At 43.9% G+C, this 10,441-nt stretch overlaps 1 long non-coding RNA gene across 1 annotated transcript; it reads left to right on the forward strand.

Annotated features, from left to right (window-relative positions):
- Positions 1-1,974: 1,974 nt before the first annotated feature.
- LOC147692511 (uncharacterized) lies at positions 1,975-10,183 on the forward strand. Its single transcript, XR_015300041.1, has 2 exons — positions 1,975-7,232; positions 9,732-10,183. It is a non-coding gene; the product is annotated as an uncharacterized LOC147692511 (long non-coding RNA).
- The last annotated feature ends 258 nt before the right edge of the window (positions 10,184-10,441 follow it).

Here is a 10,441-nt window from a genome sequence, read left to right on the forward strand (position 1 = left end):
GTCCTCCAGGCATCTGTCAGATCCAAGTGAGCCAGCCATTCCCAGCGGCCCTCTGTGATCTTACAGGCAGGAGCGCCCGACAAGGGGGGATAGAACAGTGCAGTACTACATCTGCCACGCTGTTAAAGTCTCCACCCAACAGGAGATCTCCTAACCACAACTGTGTCAAAGAGGTCAAGTTGAATGAAGAAACACCACCAGGTCTTTGTTCGGGCATAAATGCATCCCAGGGTGATGTCACAACCCAACAACCTCCCTTTGATAAGCTCATAACGTCCCTTTCTGTGGAGATATGGATGGGATCAAACGGGATCCGCGCCCTGGCCCAGATGAGCGCCCCTCGAGCAAAGGCAGAATACGAGGTGGGGAAGAGTGTGCTGCCATCTGCGGCACAAGCGATCCACCTCTATCTGTAAGATATGTCTCCTGGAGCATGGCCACCTGTGTTCCCTGCGTTCGCAAATTTTGTGGCGTTTAGTGGCCGAGCCCATCCACCGAATGCTCCAGGAATGAAGCAGGGTTAATATGCACTGCGGCAGTGAAGTCTGGAAGACCCTGCCATTTTCCAAAGCAAAGGGACCCCTGTTGTGAGCCTTCTGCAGGATTGTGTCCCTAGCCTTATAATGTAGCAGCCGTGCCACCACTGTCTGGGTACGCACAGGCACCTGTTGAACACACTCCAGGGTAAAGAAAGCAGTCCATCTAGTCGGAGTTGCCTCGGTCCGAAGCCAATGTTCGAGCTATGCCACCATGTCATCTCCACTCACTCGGGCAAGCCAACTACCCAGATATTATTACGCCCATTACACCCCTATGCAACTTTGACTCTCCGCTTAAGGACACGAATCCTGTCAGACAGCGTCAACTTCTGGTGTTCAGGTTCGCAACCGAGGTCTCTAACTCTTTGACCCCTGTCCGTCAACTTGTTCCTCAGCCTGTAGTAAGCCCAGACCTACTGAGACTGTACCAATGTCCTGTTGCAGCGTGGCCTTGGTGTACACAATAGAAGCAAGGATTTTGTTGAGGTGAGCATTGATTGGGTCTGGGGGGAATCCTGATCTACCAACGCTACAGCCAGGATTTGAGCATTCCTCCCCAGTGTCAATTGCTGCCCCTTCTGCCTGGCTCTGGTCTTCCCCATGTTTAGGAGTACTGCAGGACGGCTCAGAAAACGGGGTTTGAAATCTTCAAAGAATCCCAAGAGAATATCTCCTGCCTGAACCAGTGAGCAGAGGGGTGAGTCCTTGGAAGGGGTGGAAGAGAGGGACCCTCCCCCCCATAAGTCAGGGCCACAGCGGGGACCATTCAGCCATGTGTGGCAGCAGGTGAGGGCAGGTTCAAGTCTCAGGGCTAGTTGGTTCAGCCCCACAGCACTAAGATCCAGTGTAAGACCCAGCACAGGCCCCCGGGGTCCTGTCAACAGATCACCTCCAAGCGCCACCAGGGAGATTATGCAAGCTGGGAGCAAACGCCAGGAGACCCCTCAGGATGGCAGGTTCACAATTGCAGCAGAGGCACTTCACAGTCCTCGAGGGGTTTCCCAGGCATGGTCCACCAAGAAAGCTAGGCCCTCAAAGATGGGTGCTTCGACACAGTAGCTGGCTCAATGCACGAGTTCCCGCCCCAGAGAGCACCACATACCCACATTATGTTCCAACCATGGTCTGGGCGTAACCCTACCCATGCTGCGATTAGCTCCACGTGCACAAGTCCACCGGGCCCAACACGTACTCTGAGTACTAACGTGCTCTCGGAGGGGGCTACTGCCCCACAGTTGCACCTCTGATGGTGGTCTGCAGCCTGCTGCACCTCCTCAGAAATGCCAGGTCCCTGCCTGGGCCTCGGGTCGCCTCCTCACACTACCAGTTGGGGCCCAGCAACCATCCGCTCTCCGCTCGATGCCCCAAGGGGGGAGCCAAAGGCCAACCCCTATGCCGAGAGCACACAGGGCCAATCCCCCAATGCAGCTGGCCAGGGGTTAACCAGCCAGCTGGCGAGAGTCACCCAGAGGCATCTGTTTTTACCTGGTCTCAGTGGGCCCCCCGTCTCCATGGGGGTCCCTACCTGGCCCAGCCGGGGAGGTACTGCAGTGGTCACAAGCACTGCCACTGGCAGATCCACCCAGCAGCGCGCAGCGAGCAAGCCAGTGGTTTCATGCAGCTACGGGGGCATGTCGGAACAGTGATGGGCATGATCTAGGCCCGAGCGTGGCAATCAGTGCTTGCCACGCTCCACTCAGATCTGGCGTCTTCTTACTCCAACCATACTCTGGGCTCCCAGGGGCTGTGTAGCAGGGATTTCTGCTCATATACAGAACTGTGCATAGAGACTTGGAACCTCAGTGAATTAGGGTGTGCCAAAACTCACCTCAGCATCCAAAATCCCCTACCAGACTAGCTATCAGTGTCTCATTGGTACTTAAAAAACCCCAATGATTTAGACAACCCAGAACATAGACTTGGAACACCTACAGTAACGTGGAACACATGAACACTCTTTCGTTATACTAACATATCAATCCAGAACGAGGAGTCAATGAGGACACGTGCGAGTTTGAAATGTTTATTTCTAATGCAGTGTTCTCAAACGCAGTATCTTAGCTAGTACAAGCAAACATATTATAAGGAACAAGGTTAACAGCATGGTTACTATTACATAAAATACAAAGGGTGAAAGCATGTTAAAATGCTAAAGGAAACAGGTCTAAATATAACCTCAGTTTACCCTCCCTAGCTAGTATATTATATTATATCTACAGAAGGTCTCTTTCGGTTTAGAAGGGCGGGCCCATACCTTTGGGTTCAGCAGAAATGTATCCCATCATTTCATGCACCAACTCTCTGCATACGGATATTCTTCAAGTGTGTGTCTCCTGCTTTGCGCAGTGCATTATTAAACGTGCCTAAACCCAAAGTTGGCCACAGCTGCATCCATATTATGTCTACTCTGTGCGCTGATCAATCCAAACAATAAGCGCTGTGTTGAAACAACCTTGAAGGCCTCGGCACTCACTGTACAGACATAGCTTACCAAGCAAAGCTGATATTATAAGCAAACATGTTATTCTCGTGTAAAGCAAAATACCTAACTAGGCAAAAAACTGTAATAACAAAATGTGTTGTGTGCAGAGGCAGCAGAAAAGGAAAAATGGCGTTTAAACTTCTAACCAGCCCATGCTAACTTAACACAGTGCAAAGGTGAAACCAATACACAAGACAGCTGGAACCAGCCATCCACGGCATGGTGGGTCCGTCCAGCGGGCCTGGGGGTCACTCCAGGCGACAGCAGTCGCAGCATCTGTTCCCGTTCACCATTTGCATTGCCAGGGAGCACTGCCGCCTCAAAATTCGATTGGCTGCACTCCCAACGGCCCTGGGGCCCCTCCGATGAACAGCGGCACCCCCAGACAGGCGGCGTCAACATGGAGGCAGAAACAATGTGCAACAAATGCTCAGGGCATCGGATGGTGGAGGATAAGTGACGGGCCAGCGCAGAGCGACAGGCTCACGCGTCTGCCATTTTTGACAGCCACGCCTATCCGTCACATTTATGACTGAGCAGCCCATCTGCAAAGTGCTAAATCAGGCCCGAAGTGTTCATCTGGCAGTATCAGACACAGACAAATATGCAATGGCCTCTCTGGAGATACATTTTCTGTTTTTTTTTGTAGTCTTTGGAATCCAGTTAAAAGGGAAGTGTACGCAAACAGTGCTGCATAAAATCTAACCTTGCGTTCCAGGGAAAAACAAAAAACATGGATTAAAATGAAGAAAATAAATTTAGCTAAGACTGAAAATGTTCACAGCTCCTTGAAGGACTTATGTGCTTCCATATTCCAGCATGCCTTGTACTGACAATTGCTTCATAGCTTGTGTGAGAGTATCTCAGAACACCGGTAGGCTATTTTCCCTCTGTTTTGAGATACTCTTTTCTCAGGACTACACTTTTTACATTTTACTTTGACTCTTGAGTCAGTGAAGCTTTTCCTTTTTTTTTTAACTTAATTTCTGTGGATTTCCCCTTTGCTTCATCATGCATTCATCAATTTGTGAAGTATCCTTCATGTTGGAGTAAGAAGGCTTTGCAAATGATAGACATTCCTTGTGGTTTGTCTTCCATTTTTGCATTTAACAGAAGACACTGCATTTTGCACAGACCTGTCCAAACGCTGCTCCAAAGACCGAGAGGGAGGATAGACCACCTCAAACTGAAGGAGAGGAAAGGAAGAGCAACCGGGGTGCCTGAGAAGTGCACCATTCATTTTATGTCCCCCTTAGACTTCAACAGAAGGAGAGCTAGAAAGAGAAGACCGCACATTTCTTGAAGCATCCTAATCAATGTTGCTTTTCCTTATTCGAAATTTCTCATTCTGTTCCTAAAAATAAATTATCACCCCCTACAAAGACCTATCATGTTATCAAGCTAGTTTAACTTTACAGTCCTGCCTACATCCTTAACATAGTGTTGAAAGTATACAGTCCCTTTGGCAAGGTTATCGATTGCGCAAACCTAAAGTATTCCCATGTCCATCTCAAAATATCCTCTGGTGCTCCATGGGGAAAGAGTGGCCACCAGAACCCCCCAACTTAGATGATGGCGAAATGCCCAATTTGAATACATTAATATGACCCCTGAGCAACCCCATGTCCAATAATGTCCGTACATAAGCACAGTAGTGTGTCTTTGTCTTTTTTATTTCCTCTTCTTCACATGAGAATGGATGATTTCAATACATTCTGTAGTCACTTTTGTTAATCGAGTAGCCAACACGTGCTTCGTCATTAGGTACTTAAACCGCTGACTTAATCAGGGCTGTTCTTATACATTTTCAATAGGAATGCAAATACATGTATACGGAGGAATACTACTACTTCTTTATGACTGGTCTATGAGGACATTTGGGGATTGACATATGTATACAACATTATTTTACAGTGAGATACACGCAAGAACAGCCCTGATGAAGTCAGAGGTTTATGAAACTAATAACAAAACACCTGTAGGCTACTGGATTGACCAAAGTGACTACTGAATGTACTGAAATAATTTAATCTCAGGTGAAGAAGAGGAAATAAAGACAAAGAAACCCCACTGTACTCATGAACTGACCATATTTTACATTGGGTTGCTCAATGGTCATATTAATAGTGTTAAAAGTATTCTACTTCCCAAGGGGGATCCACAAGAGTACATGGCCCCTGACTGTACCCATATGAAGTCATAAGCAACTTTCAAACTACCAAAATGTGGTTATGCTCTTAGGTATACTCCTTAAGTCATTGACTCAGTTGTGTAGTTTTTGTGCTTGTGTTGTTTCAGACTGTAAAGTGGGTCCTTGCATATTGGGCTGTAAAGTTCTTAAACAATGGTGATGTTCTCACAGTTTCTCTGACTGTAATAACGTCAAACATTATTTTCCAGTACTATTCCAAAGTAACAGCTCTTCCTTTGTTTCCCTGTCTTTCCACTCGTTTATCAGAAATGAACCAGTTAGCTGTGCTACAACCCCAGTAAAGCCCCCCAATGTGTCAGACCGGTTCAATATGGTCTTCAGTGGTGTAGCGGTGTGTGATGCATCCAGTGTAGCCACTACAGATGCACAGGAAATGCTTCTCTGGGGGTCCTTAATTTAATATTGAGACTTTAACACAGTTTCTTTCTTTCATTTTAAAAGCTGTTGATGTTCATTTTGATGAGAAATTCACCAAAGAATGTCCTGAAACCATTTCACAACAAAAGGAAGGTTATGGAAGTTTAGTGTATGGGGCGGCAATGCTTTTCTATTTTTGATGATTCCAAATCTGTAGTCTTTAGTTGGTGCCGATTTTGTAGATGTTTTTGGTGGATACAGAGGCAATTTTCCTTCAGTCTGCCCTTCCCTTTTTCGATGTTGTGAACAAACCCTCGACAGAGGTGTGGATTAGGCTCTATATAGAGATCTCACTTTTATGACGAATATGTTTTTGTGGCCTCACTTTGATGGTAAATTGATTTTGCTTGTTTATGCCATGTTGTGCCTTTCTCCCTTACAGCAACAAAGGTGGCAGAGAGGTCATGGCCACTAGGAGTTGAATGGTAGACCTGGCTTTCATGGTGACCTATTTAAATTACAGGCTCCTAACTGGGGAAAGCTGAAAAATCAGGGGCCCCCTGGAGTTGAATGGGAGACCCGGCTTTCATTGTGACTTGTTTCAATTACAGGTTCCAAACCAAGGAAAGTTGAAAAATCAGTGGCCACTTGGAGTGGAATGGGAGACCTGGTTTTCATGGTGACCTGTTTCAATTATAGGTTCCAGACTGGGAAAAGCTGAAAAGTCAGTTTGCAGTAAGTGCGCTCTATAGCAAATGCATAACAGTGAAAGATGCGCTAGTTCAAACATTTGGATTGTTTCGCTGTAGCATACTTAATCTTTAATGCAACCTTTTCTCCGCTGATGTTCTGTGTGTGTCATTTGGGTTGAATATATAAATTGTATTCCATATGAAAATGAAGCTGAGGTGTATTCTTTTTGGTGCCCTGTTCTCTGGAGACCCTGAGTGAGATTTTGGTCAGGAAGGGAGTCAAAAATAAATCCATGTCCTATTATGACGTTCATGTTTCAGTGTGATATGATGAATCTATATAAAGCTTCCAGTCATTATAGCATATGTTATACGTGAGCATGAATAATACCTTCCCTCATACTTGCAACAGCAGTCAGGTTTCACCAAATATATTAAACACAGGTTAATTTTTAGCCTAAAATATGCTAAATTAATAATTACCCTGCGTGGGTTTGGTGACAGATGTTAAATGGATTTTTTTTCTTAATGTACTTTAAAAAAATTCTTAATTCCACTTCATGGATAAAGGACCTGTGACAGCGCTCACTCCCTTTTTCTCTAGATAGATAGTGATAAAGCAGAACCTCATATACTGGTTGCCTTAGTACCAGTGCTTCTTTACACACGTATGCCTTAATGTGCACTGTTCTATTATGTAACAAAGTTTTAATGTTAATCACATATTAATCGGAGGTGATCATTAGCCTTTATAGGCATGCTAGGTATTATGATTTACTTAGATCCAGAAGCCATTTTATTTTGTGTTGTACATTTACTAGTCCAAATGGAATGTGGATATTGCACTCCGGTACGTGTATGCGTGATGAAGTTTATTTAATGCGGTGGGTGCCGTAAAGGTAAACCCTCCTGGGCGTGAGGGCGTAATAGTACAATTTACATTGTTTCCCGTAAGAGTAGCGTCTCCAATGAGCACTCCGATAGATGATGTGATTTAATTTCAAATGAATTTCATTGACTCTTCATGTGGATCTTGTACATACTTTGTTTATTAATTCTTCATATGTGAATCCTCATACTATTGTCTTCATAGTATATCAAGAAACGTATTCACATTTTCCGCCCAATGCATTTCAGGCGGGCGCCCTTCTTCAGGGGACTTGATTCTGACAGCATACAAGTAAAGCACATCTGTAATACCCAAGCGATGAAATCGCTTAATATCAATATGGTATACATCAGTGGATGGTAACAGTGATGTAACTACATGCGTGGGTACAACACCACAAGAGTGTACGAGCATTAGTCAAACGTGGCCAGGGTCTCAAAAGTGTACATGCAGAAGAAACGTGCGGCGTATACTCTGTTACTGTGTCTTGGAAACGTGTGTACAAGGTGCAGAAAGTTCTATCAGAACAGTCGGCAGACCGTTGATAGAAGTAAAATGGGTGCTACTAGGGAATACATATGCTTCGGCGGATGCACGTGTGGCATATGTGCTGTTCAGGTGCCTTTAGAAACGTAAATGCGTAGTGAGAAAGTGCCTTAAACAGTCTACCGTCCGTGTGATATTAAAGTGCGATGATTACGGTGGTTACCCAGGTGCCGAGCGAATAAACAAGTGGTTAGCTGTATTCTAACCTGAGACATTACTTCGTGAATGTCTGAATCAGTAGTGTATAAAAATCGCTGGCGGTTGCCTGCGGTCAAAAGAAGAATGATTAGCGTAATCGGCAACGAAGCGGACAGGAGGTCATAAAGAATTAAATTAAAGGTCCTTCTTACCGAAGTTTCAAATTGATGGAGATCCAAGATTGGAACACGGTTTTAAAGTTCCGGTAGAGTGACACGTTGAGAGAGGGTCCGATCCTGTGACTGTGATTAAAAGAAAATAAAAATACTATGCTGTGTAGTTCGGTAGCGTGTGTCAACACGTTCAGAGTGTAGGTTCTGGGTGAGCGTTCGATATCGAGAGAGAGACGAAATCAACAGGTTTCAATGAGCTCGAAAATGCGCAAAGACCCGATGCTGTAAAAAACGGGAGTGCAAGATGAACGACAAAAAAGAAAAAAGTGAAGAGAGATTACAGTGATAGTGTGGAGGCACACCTAGCTTGTAAAATATGTGATGAAACTGAGTAAAAGTCAAACTGTGTCAGGCAATATATATAAACATGTACACATGACATAGCGAATTCAGAGCATTCATGAGGTGCATAGGAAGTCTATAGAAAGCAACTGAGTTCTAAACGTTCATTAAGTCCTTTTGGCTGTAATGACGAGAAGTGATTAATCTAATACGTTTCTATTCTCAGGAGATGTTGAGGGTTATCTCGACCTGGCAGTTGTGGTACCATTTCTAAAATGCAGAAGCATAACTGACTAGTGTTATGGTTGAATTGGTTGAAATGTAAAGCTACAGTGGATTTGATGTTCTTGAGCCTGATGTTACTTTTATGCTCAGTGATTCGTGTCTTTATTTTTCTGGATGTTTTTCCGACGTAGACTAGTCCACAGGGACATTTCAACATATACACTAAATTGTTAATGTCGCAAGTCCTCATAAATTTCAACTTGATGGCGGTTTCCCTTGTTGGATGTGATATTTCATTTCCTTTGATTATAGCATTACAAATACTGCAATTATAGCATGGAAGTTTACCACAATGTTTCATGGTTGCTGTAATTTCCTTGGAGTTTAACAGTTACTTAAGATTGTTGGTGCGTTCATAAGCGAACCTGGGCTTGATTGAAAAAATACCTCTAAAGTCATCCTCCATTGTGAGTAACGGCCAGTGTTTTAAGATGGCTTTCTTAATCCTATGACTTCTTGTGGAAAATTTTGAATTGAAGACTGACCTTTGTTCGTCACTTTGTGTTGCGGAATTAACAATTGATCTCTATCCATATTCTGGACTCTCTCAACAGCTTGTTTTAACCTCATCACTGCGGTGCGAATTCCGCCGCAGTGCTGAACATTCCAATTGCGGGTGTGGTCATGATGGCTCCCGGCCATCATCAGCACACGCCCACCGTGACTTATGACGGCCGGGAGCCATCATGAGCATCGAAGAGGTTAATATGGATTCAGGGTATCCTCTCTTTGAATTTCACGATGGTGATTGCTTTGTATTTATCGTAGATTTCATCTGAGCAAGCGATTCTTTTAATTCGGAGTAGTTGAGAAAATGGCAAATGTTCTTTTTAGTGAGGGTTGGTGAAAGCTGTGATTACAGATGTTTTACTTGTATGTTTTCAGAGTTAAGTCCCCTGAAGAAGGGTGCCTGCCCGAAATGCATTGGGTGGAAAATGTGAAAAAGTATCTTGATATACTATGAAGAAAATAGTATGAGGATTCATATATGAAGAATTAATAAACAAAGTATGTACAAGATCCACATGAAGAATCAATTAAATTCATTTGAAATGTAATCAAATCATCTATCGGAGTGCCCATTGGAGACGCTACTCCTACTGGACGCAACGCAAATTGCATTGTACATTTTACATTTGCACATTTTCTGCATCTGATTGTAAATCATCATAGCCCCACTTCTAATATTTGTGATCAAATGCATGATTGTCAGAAAATGGCAAATTCAGAAGCATTTTTATGCATCTTTTATCAGGACCTCAAGGACTTCTTGCATTCATCTATAGAGAAAATCCTGCCTTCTGCTGGTTTATTTGAAGTAACAGTTACTGTCACATGATCCTGTTTACTTGTATTGGGAGTACAGTGTGCAATTACCTTTGTAAATGTAATAGAATTCAGCATAATATGCTCCAAATGGATTTTGAGTGGATTCTCATGTCTCTTAATTGACAATTATCACTTGTTGTACTGCTTGGCTGCTTGCTATTTTTTCATTAAACGCTTGTTGGGCTCTTTGGCCTCACGATGTGTTGTGCTTTTTTTTTTTTTTTACAATAGGATAACCGTTGAGTAGGTTGGAGAGCCTGCCGATACTTTGAGCAACCTTAGAGTAGTGTATATTTAACTTGAAGTTCACCATGCCCTAGCACCTCCTCCTTATCCTGCGATTAAATATTTTTGCCTAATATTTATTTTTCCTACTCTCAGCCTTCTTTCCCCTTAGGGTTGTATTTGCCATTCTTTTGGGTCTTCAGGCTATCTAACTTGTCTGAAAAACAAACAT

This window comes from Lissotriton vulgaris, chromosome 9, assembly GCF_964263255.1.
Source record: "Lissotriton vulgaris chromosome 9, aLisVul1.2, whole genome shotgun sequence".
Lineage (NCBI taxonomy): Eukaryota > Metazoa > Chordata > Amphibia > Caudata > Salamandridae > Lissotriton > Lissotriton vulgaris.